The 15441-nt window shown below is 44.8% G+C and overlaps 1 long non-coding RNA gene across 1 annotated transcript; it reads right to left on the reverse strand.

Annotated features, from left to right (window-relative positions):
- Nucleotides 1-2158: 2158 nt before the first annotated feature.
- On the reverse strand, nucleotides 2159-15041 carry LOC109250375 (uncharacterized). The gene is made up of 4 exons (XR_002073010.2): nucleotides 14727-15041; nucleotides 10644-10756; nucleotides 10298-10415; nucleotides 2159-3152 (listed from the first exon to the last, which is right to left on the reverse strand). It is a non-coding gene; the product is annotated as an uncharacterized LOC109250375 (long non-coding RNA).
- Nucleotides 15042-15441: the final 400 nt, after the last annotated feature.

Raw genomic sequence — 15441 nt, forward strand, 5'->3', positions numbered from 1 at the left:
AGGGAGCTTTATGAGAGGCATGTGATTTTATTGTAGGCCTATTAGAACCAAAGTAGGCATAGGAAACGTCGATTCCACTCTGGGCTGATGCAATAGAAGGTCAGGGTCAGTGGTGGTGGAGACAGAGGGATTGTAGAAGTAAAGGTCTGGAGAGTTCAGTGTTCCTGCAGGCATCAGAGTATGCAGGCAAGAAATTCACAGGACAGCTACAAAGTGCCAACCAGCAGAGGAAAGTGCACGAACCTCACCAATCAGCAAAGAATGCAAAATAAAACGGAATAGCAAGAATTCTTGGAAACTAGCCTGTGGAAAAACAGAAGTACAAAAAGATGTACGCACAAAGATGTTTATTGCAGTACTATTTGTAGCAGTGGATAATTAGAAACAATTTAATGGTACATCAACAGGGGAATGATTAAACGTTATGCAACAAATACTATAGCAGACACTAAAGCAACAAGTTAGCTCTTTATGTGTCTTGAATAGGAAAATGCCCTTGCTACATTAAAAAAATGTAGGTGCAGAACACTTTGTATAATATGTTCCTGTCTGTGTAAAAGAATTCTATGTGGACTGTGAGTGTGCATGTAGAAAGAGTGGAGGGATACATACCAAACTGTTAAGAATGGATATTTCTGGGGATTGAGATTAATTAGGAAGAGTGTGGGGGAAGCTATTGCTTTATTGAGATACAACTGACATATAACATTACATTAGTTTCAGGTGCACAATGTAATGATTTGATGTCCATATATATTGTGAAATGACCACCACAGTAAGTCTACTTAACATCTATCGGGATATATAGTTACAGAGGTTTATTGTTTCTTGTGCTGAGAATTTTTAAGATCTATTTTCTTAGCAACTTTCAAATATACAATACAGTTTTATTAACTATAGTAACCATGCTGTACATTATATTCCCAGGACTTACTGTTTTTTTATTAAAAACTTTTTAAAAAAATTTATTCATTTTTTCAGAGATAGAGACAGAGCGTAAGCAGGGGAGGGGCAGAGAGAGAGGAAGACATGCAACACAGCACAGAGCCCAATGCAGGGCTCGAACTCAAGAACCGTGAGATCATGACCTGAGCCGAAGTTGGATGCTCAACTGACTGAGCCACCCAGGCACCCTAGGACTTACTTATTTTTTAAGTGCAAGTTTGTACCTTTAAAAAATTTTTAAATTTAAATCCAAGTTAATAATGGTTTCAGGAGTAGAATTTAGTGATTCATCAGTTTCATATAACACCCAGTGCTCATCCCCACAAGTGTCCTTCTTAATCCCCACCACCTATTTAGCCCATCCCCCACCCAATACCCCTCCAGCAACCCTCAGTTTGGTCTCTGTATTCAGAGTCTTTCATGGTTTGCCTCCCTCTCTCTGTTTTTATCTTATTTTTCCTTCCCTTCCCCTATGTTCATCTGTTTTGTTTCTTAAATTACACATATGAGTAAAATCATATGATATTTGTCTTTCTCTAACTTATTTTGCTTAGCATAATACATTCTAGTTCCATCCACGTTGTTGCAAATGGCAAGATTCCATTCTTTTCGATCGCTGAGTGATATTCCGTTATATATATACATTATATATATACACACACCACATCTTAATCCATTCATCAGTCAATAGACATCTGGGCTCTTTCCATAATTTGACTATTTTTGATAGTGCTGCTATAAACATTGGGGTGCATGTGCCCCTTCAAATCATCAATTTTGTATCCTTTGGATAAATACCTACTAGTGTCATTGCTGGGGTTGTAGGATAGCTCTATCTTCAATTTTTTGAGGAACCTCCATGCAGTTTTCCAGAGTGGCTGCACCAGCTTGCATTCCCACCAGCAGTGCCAGAGGGTTCCTCTTCCTCTGCATCCTCGCCAGCATCTGTTGGTGCCTGAGTTGTTCATTTTAGCCATTCTGACAGGTGTGAGGCGGTATCTCGTTCACCCTTTTGGGAACTATTAATTTTAATTGTGCACACAATTTGTTGTTTGGATTTTTGTAATAAAGCTAAAAAAAGATATTTATAAAACTGAATTTGTAACACCACCTTCGTACTGTTCTCGGAGCTAGGAAACCCAGACCGTAACATGTATCTTGGAATCTAGTCACTTTGACTAGTGACACTCAAATGAATGGAAGAGGGGTCTGGAAAGAGCAAGACTAATTGAATCAGGGTTTCCTAGAAGGGTCAGCAAGTTATGAAGGCACAGAGAAAAATAGAGCCAGTCACAAGCAGGAGCAAGGTGTCAGGTCCCTGGCTGGTACCAATGGGGCCCGCTGCCGAGGGTAACAGTGCTTCCTCCCTGTGTGTTTAGATTAATCCTCCGGGCAGGTGGGGCCTGGCCTGTGAGTGAGAGTCAGATGGCCCCAGCTGTGGAGACGCAGGGCTGCAAGTCTGTGCATGAGGCACAGCCCCACACAGCTGTGGTCTGGCCTGACAACGGATGGCTTTGAGGCCTGTTGGAGCTCTAGCCCAGATGGGTCCCTTCTGCACCAAGTGTGCTCCCTGCCTGTTTGCAGACAGGCTGCTGGGCAGGGCTGGCCGTTGGAGCCCTGCCCATGACTCCAGGAGACCGCAGGAGGCAGACATCATGTACCGTGGCTGCCCAGGCCCCAGAGAAGACGATGCCTGCGGGGGGCTGCCCGACCCCACTGATGCAGGCTGCCCGTTCAGCCTCTTTGCTGCCTTCTGTTCATTGTCTTCTAACCACAGGTCTGGAGGCCTCAACTGCTTGGAAAGTCGATAAAACAAGCTGGTGTATTTCCCCTTGGCACCCTGACAGGCTCCACACCGTGGGAACCCTTCTCTAGGAGTCTCCTTCGGGAACAGGCCTCCTAACAGGCGCTAGGCCTAGGCTGGCCCCTGCTGTCAGCGGCCCCGGAGTGTCCTGCTGGGCAAGTTCTGGAGGCTCATTGGGCGTGGAGGGAGGGGTCAGAGCTGCAGTGACAGCAGCTTCTCTGCCAGTGGGTCCCCTCCAAGCCTCACCACCCCTGGCCTTCTCTCCTCCTCATGGAGCAGCAGAAGAGGCAGGGAGCGAGCCTGGGAGTAGGAGTCAGAAGGCAGACTCTGAGTCCTGGCTTGGCCTTTGTGAGCTGTGTGGTCCTGGGCAGGTCATCAACCTCTCTCAGTCTCAGGGGCTCACCTGTAAAAAATGTAGTTTGGAAGCCTGTCTACTGCTTCGTGTTGCTGAGAGATGGAGTGCTTCTGAGGTGCCAGGCCCTGTGGTCCCACTCAGCCGGCTCAACTGTGTTCCTAGCTCGCCTTCCCCTGATTTATATGACAGCACATTCATTCGTTACGGCAATTTTCGGTCTTCCCCACTGGAGAGAACACTCTAGAGAGAAATCTTCTGACATAATTTGCTCCCTGTGCTTAGAGCGGTGTTTGGCATTGAGGAGTTGCTAGGAACTCTGCTGAATGAATGAATGGGTGTCTCTTTGAGTCCCCATAAGAACCCCGTGAGATGAGAATCCTTAAGTATCTCCATTGTGGGGCCCTGGGTGGCTCAGTCGGTTAAGCGTCAGACTTTGGCTCAGGTCATGATCTCACGGTTCCTGGATTCGAGCTCCGGGTCAGGGTCTGTGCTGACAGCTCAGAGCCTGGAGCCTGCTTTGGATTCTGTCTTCCTCTCTCTCTCTCTCTGCCCCTCTCCCACTCTCACTCTGTTTCTCTCTCTCAAAAAAAATAATAATAATAAAAAAAAGTATCTCCATTGCATGAACGGGGAACCCAGGACGTAGGGAAGAAAATAATTTTCATTAAGTCACATAAGAGCATGTGGTGTGGCTGGTGTTCAAACAAAGCACCTTAACTCGAGAGTCTAGACTACTTAGTCTCCTAAATAAAACGATGTCCTTGGAACTGTTGGCTAAACTGTAAAGTGCTGTGTAAATGTAAGGGTAGAATAATTTACCTGATGATCTAAAAAGGCTCTTCATTTTTGTACAGGGGAGTGGCCTCCGCCTTGAGCCCTGCCCACCCCCTCGCCGCCTCCATGTTTTAGGTAGCACTGTCAACTGTGGACTTCTTGCTGGTATTTCTTTTCTATATTATCCATAGCCAATCTTTAATCCAAGGCTGATTTACCCAGACCGCCCAGCACATTTCTCCACCACCTCCCGCCACGGTCAGCTGGTGGGGAGTGTGCTCAGGAGGTTATAACCGCATTTTATTGCCAGCCTGAGCCCAACTTGGTCAGAGAGTGAAATTCCGGTCTGAGGCACGTTGCTTTCCAAAACCAAACAGATTTCTGAGGTATATTTTGCTAAGATAGGTTCCTGCTTCTCTCCTCTTTATCCTTGTTACCTGAGAATTAGTTGTCAATCCTTAAAATGGTTTTACATATAACATGGACTTATGGTACTCTGCTCCCATCGCGTCACTTGTCTTGGCCTGGGTCGCACCTCCAGAGCCTGACTCGGACTTGATCCCACACCTTCCTCTTGTGCTTGCCCGGACTCCTGGCCCCTGTCTGCCTCTTGCTTTCTCCCTGTGTCCCAAACCACGAGTTTCACCTTGCTGGCAGGGCATGGATGTCCTGGTTGGTAATCGTTGGGGTTGAGGGAGGAGGGAGTGAGGGGCTTGATTAGGGACGTGGAAGAACAAATACAGGAAGGAGAAAAGCCAGAGAAGATGTCTCCCTCCTGACCTGTGTCCTCTGTTCAGCAGCGTGTTTCCTTCTGCTCCTGGGAAAGGCCTCTTGAAGATTGTTGCTGCTTCCTTGGTGGTGAGACAACAAGGCTTTCCACCGGGGAGGTGGGGGGGGGGGTGCGTATAGAGGTAGGGTTTCCTGTCCTCTTGGCAGGGAGAGGATGGCTTGCCAATGTCTTCCCGGGAGCAGGTGATCACCTTGGTGAGTCCTGAGGGGATCCTTGGCATCCGAAATCAAGACCAGGTGATAGAAGGAAAAGCACAGGCTTTGGAATCAGCTTGGTGTTGAATTCAGGCCCAACCTTTCCCAGGTGTGCAATGTTGGTGGTCATTTAACGTCTCTGAGCCTCAGTTTCCCCATGTGTAAAATCATACTTTCTCAGGGTTGTTGTGAGGCTTGAATGAAATGGCCTTTAAAGTGCCCTATAAACAGAGTGAATCTGTGCAAGTAATTATAACTGTATCCAATGGGGAAAAGTTTATTGACCAGCATTTCCCTTAGAAGGAGAAAACTAGTTTATTGGGGAAATACTTTGATCTGTACTTTGGAACAGAAGCTGAAATTTAGGGGGACTTGGATGCTGCACAGGCATGGGGACGGTTTGTATATTATGCTAGGGAGGTACAGGAGAAGGAGTATAAAGTGACCCCCCACTCCTTGGCCAGCTGCTCCATATTGAATTTCTCTGAATCCATGAGGTGCTTGTATACAAGTATATTTTTCATGGCAGTCGGGGGCTGGACTCACGTCTGGTATGATGTGGGGGCACGACAGAGGTAACAGGCACCAACAGACACCTGGAGGCAGGAGAATCTTGAAAAGGGAGGCACAGGAATTCACAGAAATTGTGGAAAGGGCTGTGTACCCTTGTAGGCCAAGAAATTGGGGTTCAGATCAGATTTAACAGATCATTTATGGGCTAGGAGTTACAGTGGGCATCTTGTAACTTACTAGCCCATCATCATCATCACTGCCCTTATTTAGCAGAGAGAGAGAGAGGTTCAAATTAAATGCTTTGCTCAGTCAAGGTCACATAGCACCGATGGTGACAAAACCAGTCTTAAATTCCCTGTTGCCTGCTTTCAACCATGGCTGTGCCCTCTGAGCCAGACCACCTGCCCATCACGAAAGGCTTGTGGTCTCAGTTAACAGATGAGGAAATTAATCTCCAGGGGTTGCACAATCTGCCCAAGATGAGAGCTGGGCTCAATGCAGGGCACTTAGAAGGGGAAGAGGATGCCAGCAGGGAACTTCAGGTCCATGGGGAGCCATTTTCCTTTTATTTTTTAATTAATTAATTAATTAATTTTTTGAGAGAGAGCACAAGTGAGAGAGGGGTACAGAAGAGAGACAGCACCCCACAAGGGGCAGAGAGAGAGAGAGAGAGAGGGAGAGAGAGAAGTGGGGCTCACCCAAAGCAGGGCTCCAGCTCACCTGAAGCATGGCTCCAACTCACATACTGTAAAATCATGACCTGAGCCAAAGTCAGATGCTTACCCAACGGAGCCACCCAGGTGCCCCGCCATTTTCCTTTTAGACAAATTACTTCACTTATCTGGGATGATCACCCCTATTACTCCTGTCTGTTAATTGCACTAAAGTTTCCCTCTATGCAAGGGGATTAGGATTACTGTCACCCAGGAGTCTGGCTCCCACACTCCTGCTTTGACTTCATGTCTGCACCTGCTTCATTCTTGCAGAGCCTTGGTCACACTTCAAAGCATCATCTCACACATAAAGGCTAAATTTAGCCTTAATCAAATAATTGCTGAACACTAAATCATTGAACGATCATTACCAACTCCAATTATTGATGACTAAGAAAGAATGCTTGAGGAAGAGAGGAATCAGTTACATAACTGAACCCTCATGGAGGTTTTAAAAAATAATCCTGTGTACATACAATTGTCTTCTTATTTCAGAAAGCTTAACACCTCTATCAGATGTCCTCCTAGAAGCTGTGGAAACCTCATTGGCCATGGAGATAAAATGGATGATCCCAGAATAGTTATAAGGGGAGCTGAGAGGAGTGTGTGTGTGTGTGTGTGTGGGGGGGGGGGGTCAGAATAGGAGGCTGGGGCAAGGGGTCAGGGGTCTTCTCATGGCTTCTAGATCAGTATTCATCTAAACTATTCCATCAAATGGTCACCAACTAAATTCTTCAACGAGGGCAGGACAAATGAGGAAAGGCGAGGGAGAAAAGAGAAGAAAGAGTTTCCCCCAAATAGCTCAACAGAGGGAAGGTATAGGGTGACAGAGTCTTGGTAGCATAAACCTTTGTAGATAACTTGGGGCAAAATTTTATAGAGGTTGGAAGACCTTCTCTAGCACCAGACATTGATAAGAATGACTTAGTGATGGCCAAATGCCCACTTGCTATCCTGCATTCTGTACAGGAAGCTGCTTACATGATTTCCCCTCTCTGAGCACTAGGACATCAAATTCACGATTGAATAGTGGCCATCCAGTCCAAGAAGATGACAGAAAGATTCGTGAAGAATGGTTAAGCCCACTCTCTGTACTGAGCATTTGTACATGCACCCACTCCTGTACTCTGTGTTCAGTGACATCACTTTGGTTGTTTGCATTGGCTGTGGTGGGAGCATTTCCATCAAGAAAACTGGGAGACCTTCGGAGTTTCCCCTTTGCTGGAAAGCTGGTTTAAAAATTTACTAGCAAAAGGGGCACCTGGGTGGCTCAGTTGGTTGAGCGTCCAACTCTTGATTTCAGCTCAGGTCATGATCTCACGGTTTGTGAGTCCGAGCCCCACGTTGGGCTCCATGCTGACAGCATGGAGCCTGCTTGGGATTCCTTGTCTCCCTTTCTCTGCCCTTCCCCAGCTCTTGCTCTCTCTCTCAAAATAAATAAGTAAATAAATAAATACAGTTAAAAAAAAGAAAAAAAATTACTAGCAAAACAATGATAATGGCTAAAATAAAATAAAAAAATCTACTAGCAAAACACCTATGGGAATGGCTAAACTCAAAACCACGGTTTAGACTAAATACTGGTGAGGGTGTGGAGTGAAAGGAGTTCCCATTTGCTGCTGGTGGGAATGCAGAATGGCCCAGCCAGTTTGGAAGACAGTTTGGCAGTTTCTTACAAAGCTCGACAAAGTCTTTGACAAATGGGGCTACTAGTTATTTACCCAAATGTGTTGAAAACCTAGATCCACACAAAAACCCGCACACCAGTGTTTATAGAAGCTGTATTCATAACTGCTGAAAGTTGCAATTGACCGAGATGTCTTTCATAGGTAAATGGATAGACAAACTGTAGAATGCAGAATTTGGGATATATACTTGCCAAAGCCCATAGAATGTACAACATAAAGAATCAGCCCTAATGTAAACTGTGGATTTTAGTCAGTAATAATGTATCAATCTTGGTTTATTGGCCTCACGCTATTGCAGGCTCATCACACAAATGCAAGATATTAATAATGGGGGAAATTGTGGGTGGTTGGGTGGGGCAGGGTGAGAGGAAGGGTATGAGAATTCTCTGCATTTTCTGCTCAATTTTTTTTCTGCACACCTAAAACTGTCCCCCAAAAGGCTATTAATTTTAAAAAATGTGGCCACATAACTGTTAACGACTTACTGAACAAACCACACATGTTGGGCACAAGCAGAAAGCAACTTTACTCTTTTACACCATTGCTTTTGTCTGAATCTCTATTTCCTCTCCTTACAGATGTCGTTGGTTGATCCTGTAGCTTTTCTGGTCCTTCTCAAATATTAAAAAATCTTGTTTTGGAGCTATCACAGAGTCCAGTCCATTGAGTAATTCAAGTTTGAGTCTCTGGCCTGACCCAGAGCTTGTCCCTGCCCCCGGGTGCACCTGTCTCAGGCTGGGAGATGGGTGAGGGGAAGGGCATGGGTGGCTTCCTCACTATTTTACTTCTTTTCCCTTCCCCTCTTCCTTCCCCACTCACAAGTCTGCTGTTGACTTCTCTGGAGATGGAGGAAGGGAAGCAGGATATAATCTGGTTTTGGTGGCCTCTGGGATGGTAGCTGAACTCATCCTGGCTCACGGTGGAGCGGTTTCTATGGCTCCCTGGAGGTCTCTGTGCTGGGGTCTTGGGTCCGGTCAGCCCACCTGTATCTTTTTTTTTTATTTTTTACATTTATTTATTTTTGAGAGACAGAGAGAGACAGTGTGAGCAGGGGAGGGGCAAGAGAGAGGGAGACACAGAATCCGAAGCAGGCTTCAGGCTCCGAGCTGTCAGCACACAGCCTGATGCGGGGCTCGAACCCACAAATGATGAGATCATGACCTGAGCCGAAGTCAGATGCTTAACTGACTGAGCCACCCAGGCACCCCCCCCCCCTTTTTTAAACATTTATTTATTTTTGAGAGAGCATGAGGCAGAAGGGTCAGAGAGAGAGAAGGGGACAGAGGATCTGAAGCAGGCTCTGTGCTGACAGCAGCAAGCCTGATCCGGGACTCAAACCCATGAACCTTGAGATCATGACCTGAGCTGACGTCTGACGCTCAACCGACCGAGCCACCTAGGCGCCCCCCACTCTGTGTTCTCACCCCCTGGCTCCCAGTGGCCGCCTCCTCAGCAGACAGTACCTGTTGGGGTTCCTCTGCCCTGGAGGTGGTCCTTGTGACTCAAGGTGGTCCTCGGGCTCACACGGCTCTCTCCCAGTCTCCCTTCTTCCCCTTCTCTGCAGTTGGGATCTGGCTGGCCTCTCACCTTTAGAGATTCCTGAGGTTCTCACCTTTGAACACTTTTGTGGTTTGTGGCTAAGGGTGAGGGGAAACCCCTCCTGCCTCCATGAGTGATATTCTTTCCAACAAACTCCTGGCTCTAATCTATGCCTATTGATCTTCAAGACTCAAGTGGGTGATGGGCCCAGGTACTGGATTGGTATTTGTGTCCTGTTTATCAAGTTCTATACTGATGTCATCCCCTCTTTATTTTTCTTAAAATTTTTAAAATGTTTATTTATTTTTGAGAGAATGAGAGAGACAGAGTGTAAGCGGGGGAGGGGCAGACAGAGAGGGAGACACAGAATCCGAAGCAGGTTCCAGGCTCTGAGCTGTCAGCACAGAGCCCAACGTGGGGCTCGAGCTCACAAACCAGGAGATCATGACCTGAGCCAAAGTCGGATGCTTGCCCGACTGAGCCACCCAGTCACCCCAGTCACTCCCTCTTTAGAATGTGGGGCCCCTGATACCCTTTTTTCCACAGCTCTGGGCCTCAGCTGACATTGAGATGAGAAAGAAAAAAAAAAAAGCACAGCCCCTGACATTCAGGAGCTGGCCTGGCACTCAAGGCTGGGCCACGTTATTCTCCCACTGGACATAAGTACCAACCTCAGAGTGCTCTGAGGCCATGATAAAACGTGGCAGAGCGAGGTGGCTTTACAACCGTGTCTGAGCACAGACAAAAACAAGTCACTGCATTTCATGCAAATACCAAACACACCCTCTCTTGGCTGCAGGAAATGACTGCTACTTTACCAATGACAGCTCTATCCTCATTCCGGCCTCCCCTCTGCTAGATAAGATTTACTGAGATACCCGGTCATACAACTGCACCCACTTTCTGAAAGCACCCACTCTAGCATGAACCCCTCCTCCCTTCAGCCCTCTTGCCAATCACAGAATAAAAGGCTAAATCTTACAGCAAGCTCTGACGTCCTCTTACTGAGACACTCCATGGTTCCCTCACATGTACGTTCTTCCCCCCTGTGACAGGTATCCAGCCCAACCTGTGCGTTCCTGTGGCCTTTGGCTGAAGAGCTTTGGCAGAAACAACAGCAAAATTACGTTTTAACTTCTTATTGCATGTAATTTTCCCTGGACACCCCTTCTAGGACTTTTATTTATTCCACCCAGATAATAAATGATTCGCTCCTTCCCCTCTCCCTCCCTCCCTCCTTCTTCCTTCCTTCCTTCCTTCCTTCCTTCCTTCCTTCCTTCCTTCCTTCCTTCCTTCTTCCCCTAATCACAAAATATTTTCCATAATACCTTATCTGAAATCCTTGGGGACAGATTCTTCGGGGTTCAGATGTTTTTGAATGTTAGAATAATACATGTACAAATACTATGTGGCACCTCCAGGAGTTTGGGCAGTATCCTTTCTGCAGTGAAATATAAGCATGTTCACACAATATGAGATAAATATAGACTAGGTAAAGACGAATATTTATAAACTACGTAAAGTTTCATGTCAATTCAGGCCAGGTTTTTGTTGCAAAATGAGTTGGCACTCACTTTTTCATCTTGAAAGCTTTTTTTTGGATTTCTGAGTTATAGATAAGGGATGGTGGGTTCCTACAGATACATACATACATACCTATAATTGGATAAAAGTTAGAAAATACAGGAAACTACCAAGAAAAATATTCACACCCTTACCAGTCAGAAGTAACAACCATCAACATTTTGGTATATTTACATATGCAAAAAATACACACATAAATTAAACATACACACATATGTATATGCAAATATGTTTTGTTTCTTCCCCCCTCCAGAAAAATGATATTATATTCACATTGTTTTTCACTTAAAATATATAACAGACATTTCTCCATGCCATTAAATATTTTTAGCAGTTTAACATTCACTTCAGTTTTACTGTATTGTTGCACCATAGTTTATCAAGCATTTAGACTGATTACAATTCTTCATATTATAAATAATATTGTGATGAATATACTTATCCATATATCTTTCGGTGTGTCTCTAATTTCTTTCCTAGGATAAATTACTAGATGTGGAATTATTGGGTCAAAGGGTATATAAGACTTTTTTATAAAAGATTTTATTTTTTAAAATTTATTTTAAATGTTTATTTTGAGAGAGAGAGAGAGAGAGAGAGAGCGAGCCTGAGCAGACGAAGGGCAGAGAGAGTGGGAGAGAGAGAATCCCAAGCAGGCTTTGCACTGTCAGCACAGAGCCTGACACGGGACTTGATCTCATGAACTGTGAGATCATGACCTGAGCTGAAATCAAGAGTTGGATGTTGAACCAACTCAGTGACCCAGACTCCCCAAAATATTTTATTTTTAAGTAATCTGTACACTTAATATAGGGCTTGAACTTAGAACCCTGAGATCAAGAGTCACACGCTCTGCTGACTCAGCCAGCCAGGAGCCTCAGGATTTTTTGAGTATATTTCGAAGTGCATATTTTTTTTTGTCACAGAGCTTAAAAGAGAAATTACTAAATGTTTTTCATGCATGCAAATGATTTTTCTTACATAGTTACTATTGATTTTGCTCATTATCATTGTTTTAGAGAATTCACTTATATTTAGTAAAAAGCGAAAGATTTGTACGATCTGAAGAGAAACCAGAGTATTCACCTATATTTAGAATAAAAATTTGTACTCAGAATAGATTTCCACGTAGTAAGCAGTACAAAAATTCCAAAGAAACAAAGTTCACATTCCATATTAATTTAGTAAACATTTTTAGAGAGGTATAAAAATCACTTATACTTTACATTTGTTGAACCTAGGAGGAATTTCTTGATTTAAAATTCTACTCATTACTGTTTTTTAAGTGATACTTCAGAAGCCCTGGTGTTAGATATCCATAGAATACCGCTTACCTCGTATGGTGAATCTGGGGATGTCAACATTTTAATAGGTTTATTAAAGTATAATTTACATATAATTAAGGGCCCATATTTAAAATGTACATTTTGCTGAAATCGGACATGTGAATATATCCATCACCCCAGATGTTTCCTCATGCCCCTTTATAGTTCCTCTTTCCCATCCCTGCTGACCACCCATACGCAGCTGTTGATCTTCCTGCCACAACAGATTAAAGGTGTGTGTTGTGTGTTGTGTGTTGTGTGGTGTGTGCATGTGCGTGCAGGCACACATTCTCAACACTGAGAGGTCCTGAGAACAGTGACACCCTAATAGCAGTAAGCACACTGAGAGCTCAGATCTTAGTTTCTAAATTCCATTCTCCACGAAAATGAGCCAGGGCTCCTTGGGGAAATGAAAGATTTCATGCATGTGGCAGAGAAAGGACATAATGATCCTGGAATATCTCCTTGTGCTAGAAAGTAAGGAAGTGCTCATACAACAATGGACACAGGTAGAGAGGACCCAGAAGCCAGGGGCCATGGGGTTCCCCATGACCAAATCTGGTATAATTTGAACATGAAAATGAATAATGTTAGTAACCAATTATATCCCATTGAATAAAGTTGAATCCAGGAGTCTGTAGGGACTCCTTATTTGCTTATTAAAGGGAATAAGCAGATGAAGAGAAGAGAAAGCCTCTCCTTACAGTGGAATGCCAGCTAATACACTTAGAAGGAAAGATGAAATTAGAATGTCACCATTTGGCACCCATTGTGGAAGTGAATTCATCCAAGAAACATCAATGAATGTTAGAACTAGTGGGTGAAAGTTTGATGTGGATTGGAGTATTTTTATAGTCTCAAATAGTCTCCTACCTACAAAGAGAAAAGGAACAACTTAATAGTGCAGAAGCCTGGCAGATACCGCTTTAACCAAGTAGTCAGACTTAGCATCAGCTGTAATAAGGCAAAGTGTAATCATGTACCCACTAGTAGAATGTAAGCAGAACTTAATATCACTTCTGGGGCATTTTTGCCAAAAAAATGCATCACCTGAATCTCATCATGAGGAAACGTTAGACATATCCAAATGGAGGGACGGTCTACAAAATAACTGTCATATAATCTTCATAGGTGCCCTGGCCACGAAAGTCAGGGACAGCCAGGGAAATGTTTCGGATTAAAGAGGAGAAAAGAGACAGGATGACTAAAGCTACGTGCTGTCCTGGATATTACTGGGACAATTGGCAAAACTTGGATGGGTGTGGGGATTTGATGATAGTAAGGTAAATGATTAATTTCCTGATGTTTACATTGCATTGTTATTGTGTAGGAAAATGTCCTTGTTGGTGGGAAATACATACCAAAATGTTAGTGCTACTCTTGGAACTGAACTGACCGTTGTTTGACTCAGTTGCCCCCTGGCTCTAGTGTTGTATGATCTCCAGCCCCCTTGAGGGGCCCGATCCTTCTGTTCCGTATGAAGGGTTCTCCGAGGGTCCCCCACTGGGGGCAAGCCTGGGTTCTCTAGGTGTAGAGGACAAGGACTATTTGAAGAACAATATGAAAGTGGGAAGTAAAGCAACTGAACTTTGTTCTATGCCTGGGACTTCCCCTACTCTTGCTGGAGTGTTGAAACCAGGAAACTTATTAACGCTATCTCGATCATATCAACATGGCATTCATATTAATATCTTGTGTGAAGAATGGAGTGAGTTAATTTTGGGAATTCCCCATTGCCATAGACGCGATCCCCAGAAGGATTTGGCCATGGGTTAGAAGGTTATTAAAGCTATAGTCTACACAGGTAGATACTGAGCAATCAGATCCTTGCTTCTTAAAGCTGTACAAAATCTGGACATCTGTTTCACGTTTATACATTTCTTCAGGATTATGAAAATTAACCTACCATCAAATACAAAAATCCAGAATTTGTTGGAACCTGGCAATCTTCATGTGGGTGAGGCAGTAAAGAGATAGCTCTTTTCTTTTTTCTTTTTTTTTTTTTTTTTTTGAGAGAGAGAGTGAGAGAGAGCGCGAGAATGCAAGCGGGGGAGGGGCAGAGAGCATCCCAAGCAGGTTCCATGCCCAGCACAGAGCCCGATATGGGGCTCCATCTCACCACTGTGAGATCATGACCTGAGATGAAATCAAGAGTCAAATGCGTAAGCAATTGAGCCACCCAGGTGCCCCAAGAGGCAACTCTTCTTGCTCTCATAGTTACTCAGCTTTGTTCCCTGTACTCAGGCTACCCTTTACCCACACAGCTGTCTCAGGACCCATTGCTACCATGATCTTCTCTGTTACAGGTGAGTAGGCAGTGGCCTCATTCCTAAGATTCCACCCCTTCCCTTGATTTTCATATAGTTAGCTCCAGGCCATTTGAACTGGCCCCTAAACTGGGTGGACCAGTTATCTCCCCAGGCATCTGAAGAAAATGACTATCTCCAGTCCTCTGCACCTGCCTCTCCCTCCACCTACCCCTCCTTCCGTCACAGTCCTTACCTCTCTTCTGTGAACAGAAATGAAATGCTGGCTCCTGAAAAGCGGTCAGGGTTCCATCACGCTCAAGTGTGTTCTGTTCAGCATGATCAGGCTGACAGTGGCAAGACCCAGTCCTTTCGGGGACTCACTGAAGTTTTTCACTATATAGAACTTGGCAGATCGTTTCGGTGCTACCTCCAGATCCCGTAGGTGAGCTGTTGTTTCATGACAGAGCTGGAACTGGAACTCCCGGACTAGTGTCCGTGACGTTACATCACACCATCGTCTCCCTTTCCTGGGGTACCCAGACTACTGCATGTCCTGTACAGAGATAACATTGTTTTCACCACCCTCCTCCCCCGCCCCAGCTTTAGAGGGCTTGCTCTAGTCAAGGCTTTGTGAAGTAGGACAAATGCAAACGCCAGTTCAGCAAATCTCTTATCAAGAGTGCCTCTAAATACGTAAAGAGGGATGACGGGAGACACGGCCAGGAGGAGAGCATAGTGCCTTGGGGCTGGGGACTAACCCTTTGTAACATGAGAGGATCCAGAGCCAAAAGGGATGAATTGGGAGATTGTGCATCTCTCTGGCTATAAACCGCCTCCTCAGCCCCATCTCCCCATAAAAAGTGATTTGGGATGAACGCTGGAAAACAGCCTGTGCGTACTTGGGAAAAGCAACTTTTCATGACATAATGATTTTGGATACAATCCCATTACGCTGGTGCCCTGCGGCT

The sequence above is a fragment of the Panthera pardus genome, unplaced genomic scaffold, assembly GCF_024362965.1.
Source record: "Panthera pardus isolate Hobbes unplaced genomic scaffold, ASM2436296v1 HiC_scaffold_12, whole genome shotgun sequence".
Lineage (NCBI taxonomy): Eukaryota > Metazoa > Chordata > Mammalia > Carnivora > Felidae > Panthera > Panthera pardus.